At 42.6% G+C, this 19557-nt stretch overlaps 1 protein-coding gene across 10 annotated transcripts in view; it reads left to right on the forward strand.

Annotated features, from left to right (window-relative positions):
* Positions 1–19557, forward strand: part of SEMA6D (semaphorin 6D) — a 271918-nt gene that overhangs the window by 173506 nt on the left and 78855 nt on the right. For all 10 annotated transcript variants that reach the window (XM_074966354.1, XM_074966357.1, XM_074966359.1 and 7 more), the window contains exon 3: positions 6231–6263. The gene's annotated coding sequence lies outside the window, so the exon portion shown is untranslated. The remainder of the gene's footprint in view (positions 1–6230; positions 6264–19557) is intronic.

Here is a 19557-nt window from a genome sequence, read left to right on the forward strand (position 1 = left end):
AAACCCAAGTTCATCTTTAATGCCATGGAAACTGGCACAAACATGGCAAAGGCCTGAAAAGCTAGAGTCTGCTGTTTAGAGCAGGCTTCCATAGGGTGTAAGATAAGCATGTTGTTTGTTAAATTGGGCCCTAAAAATGAGACAACTTTCATTAAAAAATCTTATGAAATTTGTGATTATTTCAGCATCATACCAGAGTTTGGAATCAATCAACGATGTTTTGGTTTTAAAAAGGAGTCCAGTTATAATGTAAAATATTTGCTTTCCAGCGGTGACTTATCAAACAATTCTGCATAAAACTCAGTTAGGGAGAGAGACAATGTTTTGAGTATATAATTTTAAGGGCGAATAGAAAGGGCCAGGTTCTCTAGACAAACTCTGCTTCCTCCACACTGTTCCTGTGGTGCAAAGGAAACAGAAAATCCCTGTGTCTCCCCAGCTTAAGGGAATCATCAGTGGTTGTAGAGACAGCCCTCCTTAGCCCCTAGCAAAAGGAGCCTGTCAGAGGGGGTAGCCATAGCACACCACACTCCAACAATCCCCAGTTGACACATGGTTTGTTGGTGACTGTAACCAGTTGGCACATTTTAAAGCAACCACTTAACTGCTCTAACTTACTCTATGGCCAGGGCGGCAGCAGGCTGGCCCAGAGAATTAAGGATCTGTAACTAGCTCTCATATGGCCATCCCACCACCAGATTTTGGACCAGAAGCTCTCCATGGCTAATATGTTGTGTAAGTATAATGAGATTCATATAAAATCAAACACTAGATTGGTTAATTGAGTATATCTTCCATGCACCAGACTAAAATATATACAGAAATACAGTGCAGTGTACCTCATGATGAATACACAATAGAGAACTGTAATAAAACCTGAACAACAAGCCACATAGTAACTCTTAGAATCCACATTGCTAAATGTTTTGAGCTTTTTGTTTTGGTATCCGTTTGTCAGATCTGATCCTTTGCCAATGCTCATATGAAATCTAATCTGACCTGCACAATGCCATGCTCAAGTCATCTTCCAACATACTGTACTTTGAAAGGGGCTCTGATTTTTTTAATGTGCTATAGTGGGAGATTATTAATTACAGTGCTTAGCTGTTGTGCTATTTTGCTGCTGTGCACAGCTATAAGAGAAGCATCTGAAATGTGACTGCTGGCACATCTCACCCTTAAATATATACTTTCTATTAATACTACCACACTGTTGTTTTAATCCATAAATCAGATTTGGCAGGGCCAATTCAATAAAAAGTGGCTCCTATGCCCAATATAATTCCTGGCAGCCCCAATTTTGGTGGATAAGTGTTGATTTTCAAAGAACTGTTATGCCCTGAGCTCATCATACTCCTGCTTGCCTCAGACCAGCCATACTATGAAAGATCAAGGGGGAAAAGCGTGTCTGTTAGTAAAATGTTTAGTCTCCTCAGGCACTGAAACCCAGATGGATTTTCAATCCAGCCATTCCCCAGAACATAGACTATTTTTCAACAGACGACTGTTGAAACAGGGATGCGTGGTGTGAGTAGAGAGGTAATTCTCTACTATCCTGTGAGACATCATACTTCCAAAAGCAACGATGGGCACCAGAATGTATCTGCCATGACTTCCTTTAGCACCCAACTGAGATGTGTTTTCAGAGCAGTAAGATGTTAATGAACAACAAACTGTGTACTTTATGTGACACACACAAAAACAAAATGTGTAACAAATAGCTGGTGAGCACTAGCTAAGAGACGTATTTTTTCACACCCTCAGTGACAGACATTTTGCTGTCATTAGTGGTAGTGTAGACATGGCTTAGAAAGCAAATGAAACACATTTGCCAGTAGGAGAAATGCTATATGTCTTAAAGTAGAAGACAGCCTCTGGTATCTCTTTAAAACTTATGGCAAACAATGGAAATCTACACAGCTACAGTAGCCTACATGTTAAAAAGGTTCTGATAGTAACATGTAAAGATAATAAAATCAGATCGTCTTCCCTGTGCACCCCGCTCTTGAATTGCCGTATGATTTCATGCTCTCTTCTGATGCCAAAATTTCTCTACCTAGAAATATTCCTGCTCTGTACAGAGTACACAGAAGGCTCCAAGAAATGTGGAACTCACCTGGGTAGTAGCAGCGCTGTTTGAACAGAGATCCCACCTAGATCCTGATTGTCTGAGTCACAAATCTCTAGATCTGTTATGTGGCTCGGACTGTGAATAACTTTGCAGGGTCACAAGATATTTGCCCAGAAAAGTTAACAGGAGAGTGCATAAGTGCCAGAAATCAGGCATGTATATTGGTCGTGCTGGCTGTCAGTTTGAGGAGAAGGCACATAACATCCAGTAATCTGAAGTGTAACTATGGGGACCAAATTTTGCTCCCCTTATTCACATTAATAGACCCATTTACTTAAATATGACTCAGGAGAATAGGATTTGACCTATGAGTTGTATAAACCCATGTTTCCAGCTCTTTTTAAAAACCCTCTCATGTCTGCATTTGTAAATATTTTAAAACTGTATATTTCCCTGTCTCTGTTAGTGGAGGATACATCTGACCTTAGCTCTTTAATCACACAGTATTTAGATACTAATTACTGCATAGGACACACTGTAATCAACCAGTTAGAATAGTAATTCTTAATCTAAACAGATATTTTTTATACAATGAGTGAGTATAAATTCAGTAAAAGGAGGGATAATTCTATGAAAACAGACATAGATTTTTGTCTGTTAGGTTTTACATTTTGTGTATACCTATAGATGTGGGATACTGGACGTTTTACATTTTGTGTATACCTATTGATGCGGGATACTGTCTTATATGCTGGCTATAAGGAGCTGATTCTCCTCCCATTTGTATCAGTTTTACACTGGTGCAATGCCACTGGCTTTAGTGATGTTATTCCTGGTTTATACTGGTGTAAGTGAGAGGGAAATCAGATGGACATTATGTAAAAATCTTACATTCCATTATTATTGAGTGTAACCATATGGCATGTTATAATGTTTTTTGTGCTTTAAGAGAATAGCATTAGCTGTGGCAATAAATTTTGTCTAGACAGTTTTGTGACAAGTTACGGTGATGAGTACTAATCTCCCAGGGTATATCCATGTAATGAATAATTGAAACCTGGACTCTTCATCTTACAGCTCATGGAAAGGTTGGTGTGTCCTTCTGATTACACCACACTAAGCTCTTGGGTAGGTAACCTGGTAGATGGACTGGTTCTTTGCATAGTCTGAATTCAAAGTATGTCAAATTATCTGTGTTCCAGGACTACGCAGGCAAAATTTAATCTAATAATCCTATAAACAAAGAATTTTACTTGTGCCTTTCAGTTTTGATTTTTAAAAAAAGAGACTTTTCAAATGTTCAGACTAAAAGTATCAAAGGTATTGGGGGTTAGGACACTTTCTCATACATACATAAAACTATAAAGGTGATTCAGCCTCAGTGCAGATACTGCCAGAGGGAATTGTCCTCATTGAATACAAGGTTAATTCTAAAAGCTATCACCTGAAAATTGAGAGAGGATTACTTTAAAGTTCAAACTACAAAAAGAAACATTTTTTCCTGTTTCTGGTACATTTTGCTGCTTTATTAAGAGATAACTGTAGTTTATTAGCCTTCATGGAAACTCCCCAAATTTGCTCAAAGAAATTGATCTATATGTACACGATGATAAAAGATTTGGTCACTTTAATACTCTGATTATATTTAATGTATGCAAGACACGGAAAGCTTTGTGTTTTCAGTAGCAGAACATGAAATACAAAGCACAGAGCTAATAAAAATAGGTTTCAGAGTAGCAGCCGTGTTAGTCTGTATCCGCAAAAAGAAAGTGAGTACTTGTGGCACCTTAGAGACTAACACATTTATTTGAGCATAAGCTTTCGTGAGCTACAGCTCACTTCATCGGATGCATTCAGTGGAAAATACAGTGGGGAGATTTATATACATAGAGAACATGAAACAATGGGTGTTACCATACACACTGTAACAAGAGTGATCAGGAAAGGTGAGCTATTACCAGCAGGAGAGTGAGGGGTGGGGGGGACCTTTTGTAGTGATAATCAAGGTGGGCCATTTCCAGCAGTTGACAAGAACGTCTGAGGAACAGTGGGGGGGGGAGCGATAAACATGGGGAAATAGCTTTACTTTGTGTAATGACCCATCCTCTCCCAGTCTCTATTCAAGCCTAAGTTAATTGTATCCAGTTTGCAAATTAATTCCAATTCAGCAGTCTCTCGTTGGAGTCTGTTTTTGAAGTTTTTTTGTTGAAGAATTGCCACTTTTAGGTCTGTAATCAAGTGACCAGGGAGATTGAAGTGTTCTCCAACTGGTTTTTGAATGTTATAATTCTTGACGTCTGATTTGTGTCCATTTATTCTTTTACGTAGAGACTGTCCAGTTTGGCCAATGTACATGGCAGGAGGCATTGCTGGTACATGATGGCATATATCACATTGGTAGATGTGCAGGTGAACGAGCCTCTGATAATGTGGCTGATGTGATTAGGCCCTATGATGGTGTCCCCTGAATAGATATGTGGACACAGTTGGCAACGGGCTTTGTTGCAAGGTTAGGTTCCTGGCTTAGTAGTTCTGTTGTGTGGTGTGTGGTTGCTGGTGAGTATTTGCTTCAGGTTGGGGAGCTGTCTGTAAGCAAGGGCTGGCCTGTCTCCCAAGATCTGTGAGAGTGATGGTCATCCTTCAGGATAGGTTGTAGATCCTTGATGATGCGTTGGAGAGGTTTTAGTTGGGGGCTGAAGGTGACGGCTAGTGGCGTTCTGTTATTTTCTTTCTTGGGCCTGTCCTGTAGTAGGTGACTTCTGGGTACTCTTCTGGCTCTGTCAATCTGTTTCTTCACTACAGCAGGTGAGGATTGTAGTTGTAAGAACGCTTGATAGAGATCTTGTAGGTGTTTGTCTCTGTCTGAGGGGTTGGAGCAAATGCGGTTGTATCATAGAGCTTGGCTGTAGACAATGGATCGTGTGGTGTGGTCTGGATGAAAGCTGGAGGCATGTAGGCAGGCATAGCGGTCAGTAGGTTTCCAGTATAGGATGGTGTTTATGTGATCATCGCTTATTAGCACCATAGTGTCCAGGAATTGGATCTCTTGTGTGGACTGGTCCAGGCTGAGGTTGATGGTGGGATGGAAATTGTTGAAATCATGGTGGAATTCCTCAAGGGCTTCTTTTCCATGGGTCCAGATGATGAAGATGTCATCAATGTAGCGCAAGTAGAGTAGGGGCATTAGGGGAGGAGAGCTGAGGAAGCATTGTTCTAAGTCAGCTATAAAAATGTTGGCATACTGTGGGGTCATGCGGGTACCCATAGCAGTGCCGCTGATTTGAAGGTATACATTGTCCCCAAACGTGAAATAGTTATGGGTGAGGTAAAATAGGGTAATTCTGTGTAACTTAAAACTCATTATTTAGTTTTAAGTAAAAGGATTTTAACACACTTCCATGCCTTTCGGTTTTTGAGGTAAATTATCCTGTGAATGCTAATACATATTGAATTTGAAACAATAATATGTACAGAGGCATCACTATTGCATTGTAGGAGAAGATATTTTGAATAAAATGTATCAACTTTATGACGTTAAAAGACTCCAAACTATTTTAATACTTTCTGGTATATCCAATGTTAAAATAGTTTTGACTGCAACACTTCTTTTAAGTCACATTGTGTTGTTTTCTATAAAAGAATATCTTTTTTTAATTGTGCAAAAGCATTTTTTCTTTGGATAAAGAAAGAAGGAAAGAAAGTCTTCAAGCCAAAAACAGGATCTCAGGAAAATGTATACCCATTTTGACAGTAATTAAAGCTCCTGCAACATTGATCATCTCAGTGTTATTTCTAAACTAAATGTTTCTATACCAACTCCAAAAGTATAGTAAGAATGTCTATATATACATTTAATTGCATCAAAATAGCACATCCATCTGGTGCTTTGTTCTAAGCTTGCTGAGTGAGTTGAAAATAAGGAATGTGCTCTGCAAACTCAGCAAGTTACTAACAGCAAGCTTTTTTGGATGTTTTTGAACAAATACTGTACAAAGTAGCTGAGGAAAACTACCCACTGAATTAGTTGGAAGACTTTAGCGGATTAATTCAATTGTAACTAAGGTTAATAGTTTCATGGCAAAGTCAACACAAATGCATTTCCACAACAAATATAGTTATGTGAATTGACCTGTTTCCCTCTTTTGTTTTTCCCCACTAGTTTTATTACTGAAGAGACAGCCCCCTGAGAAAGGTAAGCATTGCTTTATTATTCATTGCCTTGGATCAGTGTGGTCAAGACACTTTTATCAGCCATGTATGTGTTTCTCCTGTGACAAACAAGGTCTCTTCTCAGTTCATTAGTGTGAGCATTCTGGAGTCCCCAAAAGTTACTTGTTTCTGTTTGTGTTTGTGAACTGGGAAGCCAAACATAAAATGAAATGTAGTGGCTGAATACTCAGATCTTTAGCAAGAGAGAGACAGTTTTTGTCTTTGGTTTTCCAGTCTGATTAATCCTTTCATGAAACTGAGAGTTGCTAATCTGGGTAGCTAAATCACATGACAATGGTTTGGGGGTTTTTATGTCTCTGTAGTACAGCATTGCACCTTCAAGAAAGTCTATTCTTGAGACTTTTAAAGAAAAATGCAGGTTGCCTCCACATACCACTGTAATGTCATATTTTAATTATGGTTTGCAATGCACTTCACACACTGCTCCAGGAGGATTGCCTAAGTAACAAGGTTATTCAGTCTCCGAATATGAGATCAAGACATTTTCAGCCACTATTTGATTGTCACTATGTGAAAGCTGTAGTATGAACAAAGGACACTTTACTCCATTGTTAGTAAACTAAAAGTTTGTCCAAAATGGGCAGCATCTGGTTTGCAAATATAGTATTAAAATCTCTGGAAATATCTGAGGCTTCAGTCTAGTAAGGCAGTAAGCACATACTTAGCTTTAAACATGTAGTTCTATTGACTACTATGGCCATCCTCACATGAGTAAAATTAAGCATGTGCTTAAGTAATTTCCTTGATCAGGACCTGCGAGGCCTCATTTTCAAATGCAAAACTGAACTTTTCTAAAAAGAGCAATAAACTCTCTCATTTTTAACCTGAGGAAAAGAACTACATATTGTAGCAATTAGTACTTGCACTAGAGTTTTAATATCTTATTGGATATGGAAAATCAAGGCATGCATTTCAGATAAGATTCAATAACAATATCATAGAAAATAAAATAATTTGGAGCCTTGAAATTAGATAGATCACCAAAATCTTTGAGATTACATTGAGACTGTTGGAAGGAAAAGGTGAGATATGTACTGTAAGGGAGAAGGAAAGAGAGAAAGAAAACTAGTATAACTGGGAAAAATTCTAGAATTTAACAAAACAAACATTTCAGTTTTAAAGGCAATTTAAAACTTTAAAAAAAGATAAATTATGGTGAGAATTGTCATAAATCTTGATAGTATTGTAAATGGATTCGGGTGCAATCAAATTAAGTTTCCAGTGAGGTACAGTTATCTTCACTCCCTACTTCGCTATTTTCTGTAGACGTCAATTGACTAGAAAAATTAATCAAAATGAAAAAAAAAATTATTTCCTCCCCTCCCCCCCAATCTTTAGGCTAAATTGTGGATTTACCACTAGCCTCAAAGAAGGGGCAGTGCATAGTTGCAGTGTCCCAGCAGCAGTCCAGGGGCCAAATTCTTATGTAAGGAGCAAAATTCAGTCCCTGAATCCCTCCTCCCTCCGGCTGGGAAGCAATGTGCACCAGCCCATTATGTGGCACAGATTACTTTTCCCTCCACTCTGGACACACACAGTGTGGAGTCAAGAGTCTGCCTACTCCTCTCCCCTTCCCACTACTCCCCATCTCTGTGCAGGGAGAGAGGTAGCAGTCCTGCAAAGTTTGCTCCTTCCCCCACATTATAACCCATGATGTAGATAGCCCACTCAGTGACAAAGGGAAATGCCTTACACCCCCATACTTCCTTGTGCAGATTTATAGGGCAAGACCCCGTCTTGCATTTAGTGTGGTGAATGTGATATCTATATGGAAACAAAACTGAGGCTTTAAAAACTAAAGACAGGAACTTTCCTCATAAGGGAGAAATTCACCCTGTGTAGAGGTCTATGCACCACCAATCCTGCTTTGTGTTCTGTTGCATTCATGCGATTTAAAGGGTGCACAGGGGTATATTTCATTGGGGCTGTTTAGTCTTTGATATATCAGAAAATAGATTAACATTCTGGGTCCAAAAAAGATATTCCACCTCTCTCTATTTTTTTTCTTTTTCCCCGAATAAGATTAATTCATTTTTCTCAATCAGTAGACTGAAAAACAAGCAATAATTGTGCGTGTGCCAGGCCTTGCAGAAAGAGCACATACAATACCCTTATTGGGATCCGAAATATGTTGAGATATATGTAGGGGTGGGTTGAAATCCGCAATAGAACTTTAAAAATTAATCACAGAAATATATAATTCTTCCCCCTCAGAAAAGCCCACAAATACTTGTGACTAATTGTAGAGTATTTCAAGTTTCCTGCGAAATAGCATTGTATATTGTCTTTACTAGTTGCAGTAGTTTTGATAACAAATGTTTAAACCATCCAGTTGTAGGAAAGCATATGTCACTTCAAGCTTTTGAAATGCACTCTTTATACTTTAAATTATGTTAATGGTTGATATCTTGGAAACCTAAAGCAAATGCCAAACCCTAATGCTTTTCATATTCCTTTTGCTTGTTCTTTGAGCACGTTTCACACGGTAGCATAAGCTTAAATATGATGGACCTAAAAAAATTAAAGTCAATCCAATTATTCCTATATTTAATGTGTATTTTTGAAAGGCAATGTTCTTTATTCTATAAACACTGACACGTTACCATGCTATATCCAAGAATATCAGCGCAAACCCTGGCAGTTGCAATGTGCTGAATAGCTAGCAACTATTTAGGTGAAAAACTTCAGTTCCTCTGTACTGCAGTTATCTTGAGAAACCACGTAGCAGTAAAGCTTTGTGGATTAATGCCTTTGAATCAGCAAAGCTGCTTCAGATTAACAATTCTTTTAGCTGCTGCCATATATTTTTATTCTATACAGTAACAAACATGATTATCACAGAAATACCATGCTCTTCTTAACCTGTTTCTAATTGGGAGAATCTATTGTATGTATTCTACAGTCCAGCTGACACTGAAGATTGAAGTGTAATTACAGTACAGGCAATCTCATCTCTGGTAATTACAGCTGTCACCATCGATCCAATTAACCAGGATAACTACCTCTGCTGAGCCAGAGTTAGCAAAGCTTTCTTGCTAAATCCAGATTGCTTTATAAGGGGTTTTGTTGGGTTTTTGAGACTTTTCAATTGCCAGAATACTGTTGCTTAAAGAAACAGATAAACGTGGATTTCAGATTAGGGGCTAGAAGGGAAATCTCATTTCATTACATTTTAATAAGTGAAACTTTTAAATGTGCTTGCAAATCAAGTTTTCAAAATGAGAAATAGGCTTTTGGGAAAATAAAATGTGTGGAAGAGAGAGACCTAAAGGGCTACAAGTTAGGGCAGAATTTGGCCTAATGCTTCTAGTAAATGGTCAACACAGCACATAACAGCCAGCCTGCTCCTATCTCTTTCTGTCCTAGTTCTGCACGCTTTAATGAAGTTCCTCAAGATTTACAATGGTGTAACTGAGAGCAGAATCTACCCCAGTTGATTGACTGGAATTGGTTTTAGATATACCCACTTGAAATATACTGTCTATAATGACATCTAGAGGTGAAGGTCTGATTCATTGTGTACATAATACTTGAGCCAAGATTTGAAATACAAGCAGGATTACAACAAGAAAAGGGAACTATGTGCACCTCAATACACAATGAATATTTTACACAAGATTCAGCACAAAGACACACTTCTGTCAGACCGTGCTGCACTGGAACTGGTTGGCATTATAGTGTAGGACAAGGGCAGGAGAAACTCCTCATCCATAACCTGCTCATGCTACAGCTGCAACTTCTGATGCATTAGAAACTGTTGCCTTTCCATCCTCTTGGTTGCTGATACTGTCTGCATTTAGGGCCAGACTGTGATATCTTATTCTCATTAAGTAGTCCTGATGACATCACTGGGACGACTCAAGGGGTAAGGTATTATTCTGTGTTGGTAAGAGTGTCACAATCTGGCTTGTAGGGCATAGAGAGGGCTCTCAATTTCTTCACGTCAGTCGTATTTCACAATGCAATCTGCAATCGTTCTAGGGCACTTGAGTCTTGAAGACATAAGTGGGACTATAAGATCAGATCCTAGCTCCTTTTGGAAGACCTCAAAGTGTTTTATAGGTACAGGCTGGGTTAGTTGTGTCACTGGTCCACTATATCAAGTACTACATTAGAGCTAGTCAGAAAATGTTGAAATTTTGTTGAAGAATTGAAAGAATTTGTGATTTACCCTCTTTTCCTAGTTTTCTGTCCAACACTGTATTGTCTAGATTTTATCTGACCTCATCAAGACTACAAAAAATGAAATATGCCTGTTGTGACAATGTTAGTGAGGCTGCAATGTATGGAATGAGTGTAAACACATGAAATTGCGAAGTTCAAGCTGGTCCACATGCATCCCCAAGAGATATAGGGACACCATTCATTTTAACATACCATGAACTGTGATGGGAGTATGCAGACAGGAAGTCAGAGGAAAGTTGCCACTCCCATTACAATTCCTCCTAATTGCAACTCAGACTGTAGCACAGTGGAAAAGTCTATAGATCCCCCTCCATAACCAGATGGTTCACAAAGCTACCATATGGGAAACTCTCCCATGGATAATGACAGGTTTCAGAGTAGCAGCCGTGTTAGTCTGTATTCGCAAAAAGAAAAGGAGTACTTGTGGCACCTTAGAGACTAGCTCTCGAAAGCTTATGCTCAAATAAATTGGTTAGTCTCTAAGGTGCCACAAGTACTCCTTTTCTTTCTCCCATGGAGGAATTGCCTGTGAAGAAATTCCCCTATCTGAAGAAAGACAAACACAAAGGACTATTTCAAAATACAACCTCCCTTTTTCAACATGCTATAAAAAAGAATGAATCGAGACAACTAAAATCTGTGGCATTATTCACTCCTTACTAAAATGACATCGTTACTTTATGTGCAGTACTTTGCTTGTAGCTGTATTTATGGCACTACTGAAGGGGAAAGAATACTAGATGTGCTCCCTATGGGACCATAAGTACAGCTGCATCTGACTGGTGTATAAAAATCAACCTGAGAATACAGTGAATGACTGTGAACTGGACATTGCTCTCACTATAATGTCATATACTGTATAGTCAAAATATACAATAGGAATTGTGAATCTATGTCCCATCAATAGATGAGATATGTTATAGGGACATAAATGGAGAAATAAGATTGTTTTATTTTTTTATTTTTTTATTTTTTTTGCATTAGGTATGTGAATGGGTATGTCCAAGGAAAATATAGATGTAACAAGATAAAAATTCATGTTTGATGGAATGGCTGAATCAATATTTGAGGGGGTTAGAGAAATATCCCAACCTTTTACCCTGAGCAGCAGAATTGTCAGGCAGACTTAATCAACTAGAATTTCATCACCTTTTAAAACTATTACTTTTGTTTCCTTAACACATTTGTGAGTAACAGTATTTTTAATAAAAGGGTAATTGTAGAGGAATGCATCATACTGACTCACTGTTTTAACAGTGAGAGTAACTAACCACTGGAATAATTTACCAAGGGTCATAGTGTATTCTCCATCACTGACCATTTTTAAGTAACGATTGGTTGTTTTTTTCTAAAAGTTCTGCTCTAGGAATTATTTTTGGAAAGTTCTAATGCCTGGGTTGTACAGGAGGTCAGACCAGATGATTACGATGGTCCCTTCTGCCCTTGGACTCTTTGAATCTATGACAAAGAACTGATGCATCTTTTACCTATTGCCAAACCCCTTCCTATATTGTTGTAGCATTGATCAGCAGTGTTACTGAAGTCTCTAGCCTAGTGCATCCTGGGAAATCTTAATAGATCAAGAAGATGACAATTGTTGAGGTCTAGGAGCTCTGTCACTAGGAGCCATTAAAGAAAATGAGGCAAATTGAATACAGTACAATTTTCTGTGTGTTCAGCCTGCTAAGCATGTATATTTGAAAATTTTCATTCTCTCTCTAAGCAGCCTGCTGTATACTCTTTACTCAGGCAAAACTTCCCTTAACTGGACTAGGACTTTTGCCTGAGAAAGAAGTGCAGAGAGAAGAATTTTATTTACTTTAAAATATATTCAATTAGTTCATTAGTTATGTAGCAATTAAGTCCTGTTAAGATCAGTGAATCCTTGCATTTTCTGACTAATTTGTAACATGTGCAAGTGTCTCCTTAGAAATATTGTAGATGTTTTCTGTTTATGAACTTGTGTTAATTGTTCAGGACCAATTATCCGCCCTTCTCTGTTATTTTCTCCCTGCTTTGGCCTTGTGCATTCTTACAATATCTGCCAAAAGGCTGTCCCATTGCATAATGAATATCCTTGCTCACACATATCAGTGTCATCCAAACTAGATGGGAGATTTGCCTGTGTAAATAATCCCTCTAAACTGTAGGTTTTAGGGCAGGTTCTCTCCGCATTAGCGATCTGCTTGGTTCTGCTTGTTTCTGAAGGTCAGTACTGGCCCCAACACAACTCAGAGCTGCTGCCAGGCAGCTCTAAGTGAACCTCTACCACAGGATCCTTAATAATAAAGAGGCAAACATATATCCCCTACAAAGCATACACACATTATTGATTCATTATAATCCAGCAGGTATGCAGCCTACTGTGACAGAAGATGTGGTCCTATATAGCCTCTCCATACAGTATTACTTAGTGTTTGTATTACAACAGTGCCTAGAGACCCCATTTGAGATCTGGGCCCCATTGTGCTAGGTGCTGTACATTCACATAGTAAAGAAAGTCCCTGCCCCAAAGAGCTTACTGTATACGGGTGGAATTTTCAAAAGTGATCAGCACTCCTCCAGCTCTGCTCCCAGTGAAGTCAATGGTAAAACACTACTGACTTCAATAGAAGCAGAAATAAACAAATGTAGCATGCTTTTGAAAATCCCACTCCAAATAGACAACACAGGACACCCCTCCCCCGCCCCGACTATTAGTACCTGCTTTTTACTAATGGGGATCTGAGGCACAAAGAGATGATGACTTGGCCACTGTCAGCATGTGGCAGAACAGGGAATTGAATCGTGCTTTCCTGAGTGCCAGACTAGTGCCTTAACCATCATCTCCTATTAATTTCAACAGCAGTTCTGTATGTGTTGGCATTGTAGGAGCAGGCCCAGGATTTCTTCTTTTTCATGTCACCTTTAGGCCACTTCTGTTCAATGATTTGTCTTTGTCATATGTGTTTTCACGAATAGATGGGTGTGCTCTGTATTTTATTGTCTAACATTGTCCATTATAGGCACACTGATTCATATAAAAGTGTAAACAAAACACAGACAATCTACGAATTGCTTGCACAATTCCATGTGCTGCTATGGCTCTGAATGACATCTTTTCTGACTGCATAGTTTAGTGTGCATGTTTTATAAATGTACAGTATCAGGTCTTTAAATATCTTAACAAACACTGAAACGAATCATGATTCAATATTTCTTTGTTCATATTTTCTCTAGAGAAAAATTCTGATTTTTTTTCCTTCCAAGATGTAGATCCACAATTTCTCTGAAACAGTACAATCTTTCTCACTTCTACACAGCATTTGCCCTTGTCTCCATGTGCTTATTGCTGGTGCAGTTTGTTTCTTCTGATATCATATTATGCAAATATCATGCACAGCCTCACAGTATAAATGAGGAGCATTTCTCAACATTAATTTCTTTTTTTTTTCAAACTCTGCAAAGCACATTTCACAAACATAGTTGTTTTAAAACTGATTGAATTGGACGATGAATGAAACAAGATGCAATAAAGGAAATTCCCCAAACTGCTAATCTTAAAGGTCACAGACTAAAGTAGTTTAACTTCATAAAATGGGAACCTGTGTCTTGTAGGCTGGCTAGGAGAACCTCAGAACATCTTGATCTGAAGAGAGGTGAAAATCTTTGCATGGCTAATGGCCAATTTATGGCTCTGAGGAGGTCTGTGGTTGTTTTTGTAATCCCAAACACAGCTGTTTGGTTAATTGGAAAGACCTTTTAAGAAAGCTGAATGGTGGATGCTTTTCAAGTTGCAATTTCAGTTGCAATTCAACAACTGAAGCCTTGCCTCAGAGCTGAAACAATTACACTTCTTTGCCCTAACAGCATTATTCATTTTAGAAGCAAATGTTCTTCTTTGAGTGCTTGCTCGTGTCCATTCCAATAGGTGTGTGCGTGTGCCACCTGCACGATTGTTTGAAGGTTTTACCCTAGTGGTACCCGTTGGGTTGGCTGTGGAGCCCCTTGGAGTGGCACCTTCATGGCGGTGTATATAGTTCCCTGCCGACCCAGTACCTGCTCAGTTCCTTCTTACCGCCAGTGACGGTCATTGGAGCAACTTGTCTCTTGCTTTAGCAAGTGCTTTCCTAGTGTTTTTTTCCTGTACATAGCTGTTAATTGTTATCATAGTAGTTAGTAAGTTTCTTAGTTAGTTAGTGAGTAAGTTTAAGTTGGGGGGTTCCCCCCCAGCTAAGTTTTTCCCTGTCTAGGCCGGGGCTTGGCCCCGGGGTTCAAGCTGTGTGGTAGAAGCGGTAAGCCTATGCCCAGAACGGATCTGCATGCTGCTTGTCTGAAGTGCCTGGGAGAGGGACATCTGCGGGACAAGTGTAGTATTTGCAGACGCTTCAAGCCCAGAACCAAAAGAGAGAGAGACTATTGCCTGAAACTCCTTTTAATGGAATCCGCTCTCCGGCCTCAGCTGGCACAAGAGATGGCACTGGCAGCCTCAGTGCACAGAGCATCGGCCTTGGTGCAGGACAGCTCGGCACCGAGGAAGGATTCGCATAAGGAGCATTGGCACCACTCCCCAGCGTGGAAGGCAGGCTCATCGGTGTGACACCGATCACAATCCCCGGTGCCACAAAAAAAGGTGGAGAGGGGTTGTTCCCCTGTCAAGAAGAGCACACAGGACACCAGTGTGGTGCATCTTACACCGGGACACCAGAAGGCTGGTCCATCAGTCCCAACACGGTTGACTCTGGCCTCGAGGGGAGGTCCGTTGAATCCAGTGTCAGTGGACTCTCCAGTCCAGGAGGTGTTGGAGGGGGACCAAGATCCTTCCCTCCACACCAGATACTTTCGAGGCCATGCAGGACTTGATTGACATGACAGCACAGTCCCCTGCCTTGCATTCCCAGGCACCGGTTCAGGTGCAGACACCACTTCGGGCACCGACGGTGGTACCACTATCTGGCACCAGGGCAAGCCCACCATGATGCGGGGCCATCCCCCATCGCCTTGGTACCACTTCCTGGCATCCTCGGGGTCTGCCCCTCCCTGGTCGGGCTCGGACTACTCCTCTGAGTCAGAGGCTGTCTCATTTGTGTCCCGACACAGCTGGTACCGCTCAAGATCCTGGCACGGGTCTCGGCACCATAAAGCGGAGAACCCCACAGTACCGATGGTATCCTGGCCACCCCCAGTGGCAGGGCCCGGGACAGTGTCCCTTTGGGCATAGTTCCAGGGTGGCATCAGTAGTTTCCACCGCCCATGCCCTCCACCCTCTGCAACGTCGGTCGCCCCTGACATGTACAGGGCTCCCGAGGACCACCACTGGGTTCAGACCCTGGGCCTCCCAGATTGGGCTCCCACACCACCAGTTGCAGTGGTGGTGGATGTCCCTGAGCATGTCCCAGGGAACTGGAGGAACCTGTCCCACCTTGAGCCTCATCTTCTTCTTCGCTGGATGAGGAGTAATGGGCACTACTACATCCCTCCCAGCAATGAACATAAAAGCCCACCAGGACCTCCTTAGAAGGGTGGCCCAGAACCTCAACATGCAAACTGAGGAGGTTGTGGAGGACTCAGACCACATGGTTGACATACTCGCCCCAGAGGGTCCCTCCAAGGTGGCACTGCCGCTTATAAAAACTATTCAAAACACCACAAAGGTGCTCTGGCAGACCACAGCCTCTATACACCTATGGCCAGGGGAGTAGAGCAGCGTTACTTCATCCCTCAAAAGGGGTATGAGCGCCTCTTCACTCACCCCCAAACGGGGACTCTGGTAGTGGATGCAGCAAACCACAGGGAGCAGCAGGGGAACAGGGGCCTGCCCCAAAAAACAAGGACGCCAAGAAGCTGGACCTCTTCAGTCAAAAGGTATACTCAACCAGGGGACTCCAGCTTTGAATTTCCAACCAGCAGATGGTACTTAGCCGCTATGCATACAATTCTTGGAATGCCCTCTCCAAGTTCCAGGAACTGCTCCCTTTGGAGTCACAACAGGAATTTGCTGCTTTCCTAGAGGAAGACAGAATGGTGGATAGAACCTCCCTCCAAGCTGCTTTGGACTCCACCGAGTCGGTGACATGGACTATGGCTTCGGCCATTACAATGAGGCGTAGCTCATGGCTACAAGTCTCGGCACTCCCAGCGGAGGTCCAGAATACAATACAGGACCTTGCATTTGATGCTGTGGGACTGTTTGCTGACAAGACAGACTCAAGACTGCACAGTCTCAAGATCTCATGAAATCTCTGGAATTCACTTGCCAGCATCCCAAAGAAAGCCCTTCAAACCCCAGCCCCCCTTACACTTCTATCCAGGACCCCTAGGCAGGACTATAGTCGATGGAGGGGCAGAAACAACAGGAGGCAACTTCCGCAGTCGTCCTCCAGCCAGGGCCAGGGCTCCTCCAAGCAGCCCCCCGCCTCGAAACCGAACTTTTGAAAGTGTGCCCGAGGACAGAGCACCATCCCAAGTCTCGGATCCTTTCCCTCCCCTTGTGAATCATCTGTCCCACTTCTACTGTGCCTGGACCCAGACTACTTCAGATCACTGGGTCCTGAGCACGGTTCGGGTGGGATATTCTATCCAATTCTGTGCCCTCCCACCCACCTTCCCTGTTCCTCTTCAGGGACCCCTCTCACGAACAACTCCTTCTACAGGAGGTGCAATCACTCCTTGCTCTAGGGGTGATAGAGGAGGTTACTCAGGCTTTCAGGGGTAGGGGAGTCTACTCACGATATTTCCTCATCCCCAAGGCCAAAGGGGGGCTCAGGCCTATCCTGGATCTGCGAAATCTCAACACGTTTATAAGAAAACTGAAGTTTTGTATGGTCTTTCTGGCCACCATCATTCCTTCCCTGGATCCAGGGGACTGGTAAGTCACCCTCAAGCAGAAGGTCGTGTACTTCCATATATCAATTATTCCGGCACACAGATGATTCCTGAGATTCGTGGTCAGCAGCTGACACTATCAGTTCACTATACTCCTGTTTGGGCTTTCAGTGGCCCCTCACATGGTCACAAAGTGCATGGCAGTTGTGGCAGCCTTCCTCTGCAAACTCAGGGTACAGGTTATCCCGTACCCGGATGACTGACTCATGAAGGGTGATTCTTGAGTTCAAGCACAAGAGCACATGGCGTTGGCACGCGCCACTTTCAGCAGGCTGGGGCTCATGCTGAACGGGCCCAAGTCTACCCTAGCCACAACCCAAAAAATAGAATGTATTGGGGCAGTCCTGGACTCCACTTGAGCCAGAGCTTCCCTGACCGAGTCCCGGTTCCAAAGCATGGAGGGGCATCATCGAGAGCCTCCGCCGGTTTCCTACAACTACAGCCAGAAACTGCATGAAGCTTCTGGGGCATATGGCAGCCTGCACATACATAGATAACACACCCGATTGTGCCTTCACCCCCTCCAGGCTTGGTTGGCGAAGGTATACAGACCCAGCTAGGACTCTCTGGACAGACTCATTACCCTCCTGCCCCCGATTCTCGAGTCCCTCAGCTGGTGGCTACAACCTCAGGTGGTCTGTGCAGGAGTGCTCTTCGCCAAGCCTCAGCCCTCACTGTCGCTGGTCACAGACACATCAGAGATGGGCTGGGGAGCACACCTGGGCAGTATCAGAACTCAAGGCCTGTGGTCAAAGCCAGAACTATCGCTGCATATCAATGTCAGAGAGCTAAGAGCAGTTCACCTGGCTTGCCAGACATTCCAGGCCCATCTTCAGGGAAGTGTGTCTCAGTGATGATGGACAACACCACAGTGATGTTCTATATAAACAAACAGGGAGGTGCTCACCCCTCTCCCCTGTGCCAGGAAGCTCTCCGACTGTGGGACTTCTGCATCACACGCTCCATCCAGCTACAGGCCTTGTGTCTGCTGGGAGCACAGAACGAACTAGCGGACCACCTCAGCTGCTCATTCAACACTCACGAGCGGTCACTAAGAGCAGACATTGCCCTTTCCATCTTCCAGAGGTGGGGCTATCCCCACATGGACCTGTTCGCGATGCGAAGCAACAGAAAGTGCCAGCTGTTCTGCTCCTTTCAGAACCACAGCCATGGCCAGTCGCCCTTCCTATGCTCCCGGACCTCATCATGCAGGACCACAGTTAACTACAGCACCCCAGCCTGGAGTCCCTCCACCTCATGGCATGGAAACTCCATGGCTGAACCCGCTTGAACTACAGTGTTTGGAACCTGTTAGGGAAGTCCTGTTGGGGAACAGGAAACCCTCCACTCACACAACGTACCTGGCAAAGTGGAAGCATTTCTCCATTTGGTCCCTACAGAAAGGTACCTCCGCGCAGCAAGCCCCTATTCCCCTTGTTCTAGATACCTTCTGTACCTGAAACAACAGGGGTTGGCAGTATCAACTATTACGGTGCACCTGGCTGCCATCTTGGCCTTCCACCCAGCTGTGGCAGGTAGGTCAGTCTTTGGACATCCTATGGTTGGTTGGTTGGTTTCTCAAGGGCTTGGACAGGCTTTTTCCGCAGGTGCGGCAGCCCGTTCCCCAGTGGGATCTCAACCTGGTTCTCTCCAGACTTATGGGGACCCCCTTCGAGCCCATGGCGACCTGCCCTCTATCCTACCTGTCCTGGAAGGTGGTTTTTCTGGTGGCAATAACCTCAGCCAGAAGGGTCTCTGAACTCAGAGTACTGACTTCTGAGGCCCCCTTACACGTTTTTTTAGAAAGACGAGGTGCAGCTATGCCCAAACTTAGTGTTCCTACCCAAGGTAGTCTCACACTTTCATGTAAACCAGGAAATATTTTTACCGGTATTCTTTCCTAAACCTCATGCCAGCAACAGAGAGTGAGTACTCCATTCTCTGGATGTCAGGTGTGCCCTAGCCTTCTACACTGAGCATACAAAGCCATTTCGTAAGTCACCACAGCTCTTTATTGCAATTGCTGAAAGAATGAAAGGGCTTCCCATCTCATCTCAGCACATTTCATTGCGGATCACGTCCTGCATCAGAACATGCTATGACCTGGCTAAGATTCCAGCCCCGGCATTGACGGCGCACTCCACAAGAGTGCAGCCTTCTTCCGCCACATTCCCTAATCAGGACATATGCAAGGCAGCAATGTGGTC

This window comes from Natator depressus, chromosome 10, assembly GCF_965152275.1.
Source record: "Natator depressus isolate rNatDep1 chromosome 10, rNatDep2.hap1, whole genome shotgun sequence".
NCBI classification, from domain to species: domain Eukaryota; kingdom Metazoa; phylum Chordata; order Testudines; family Cheloniidae; genus Natator; species Natator depressus.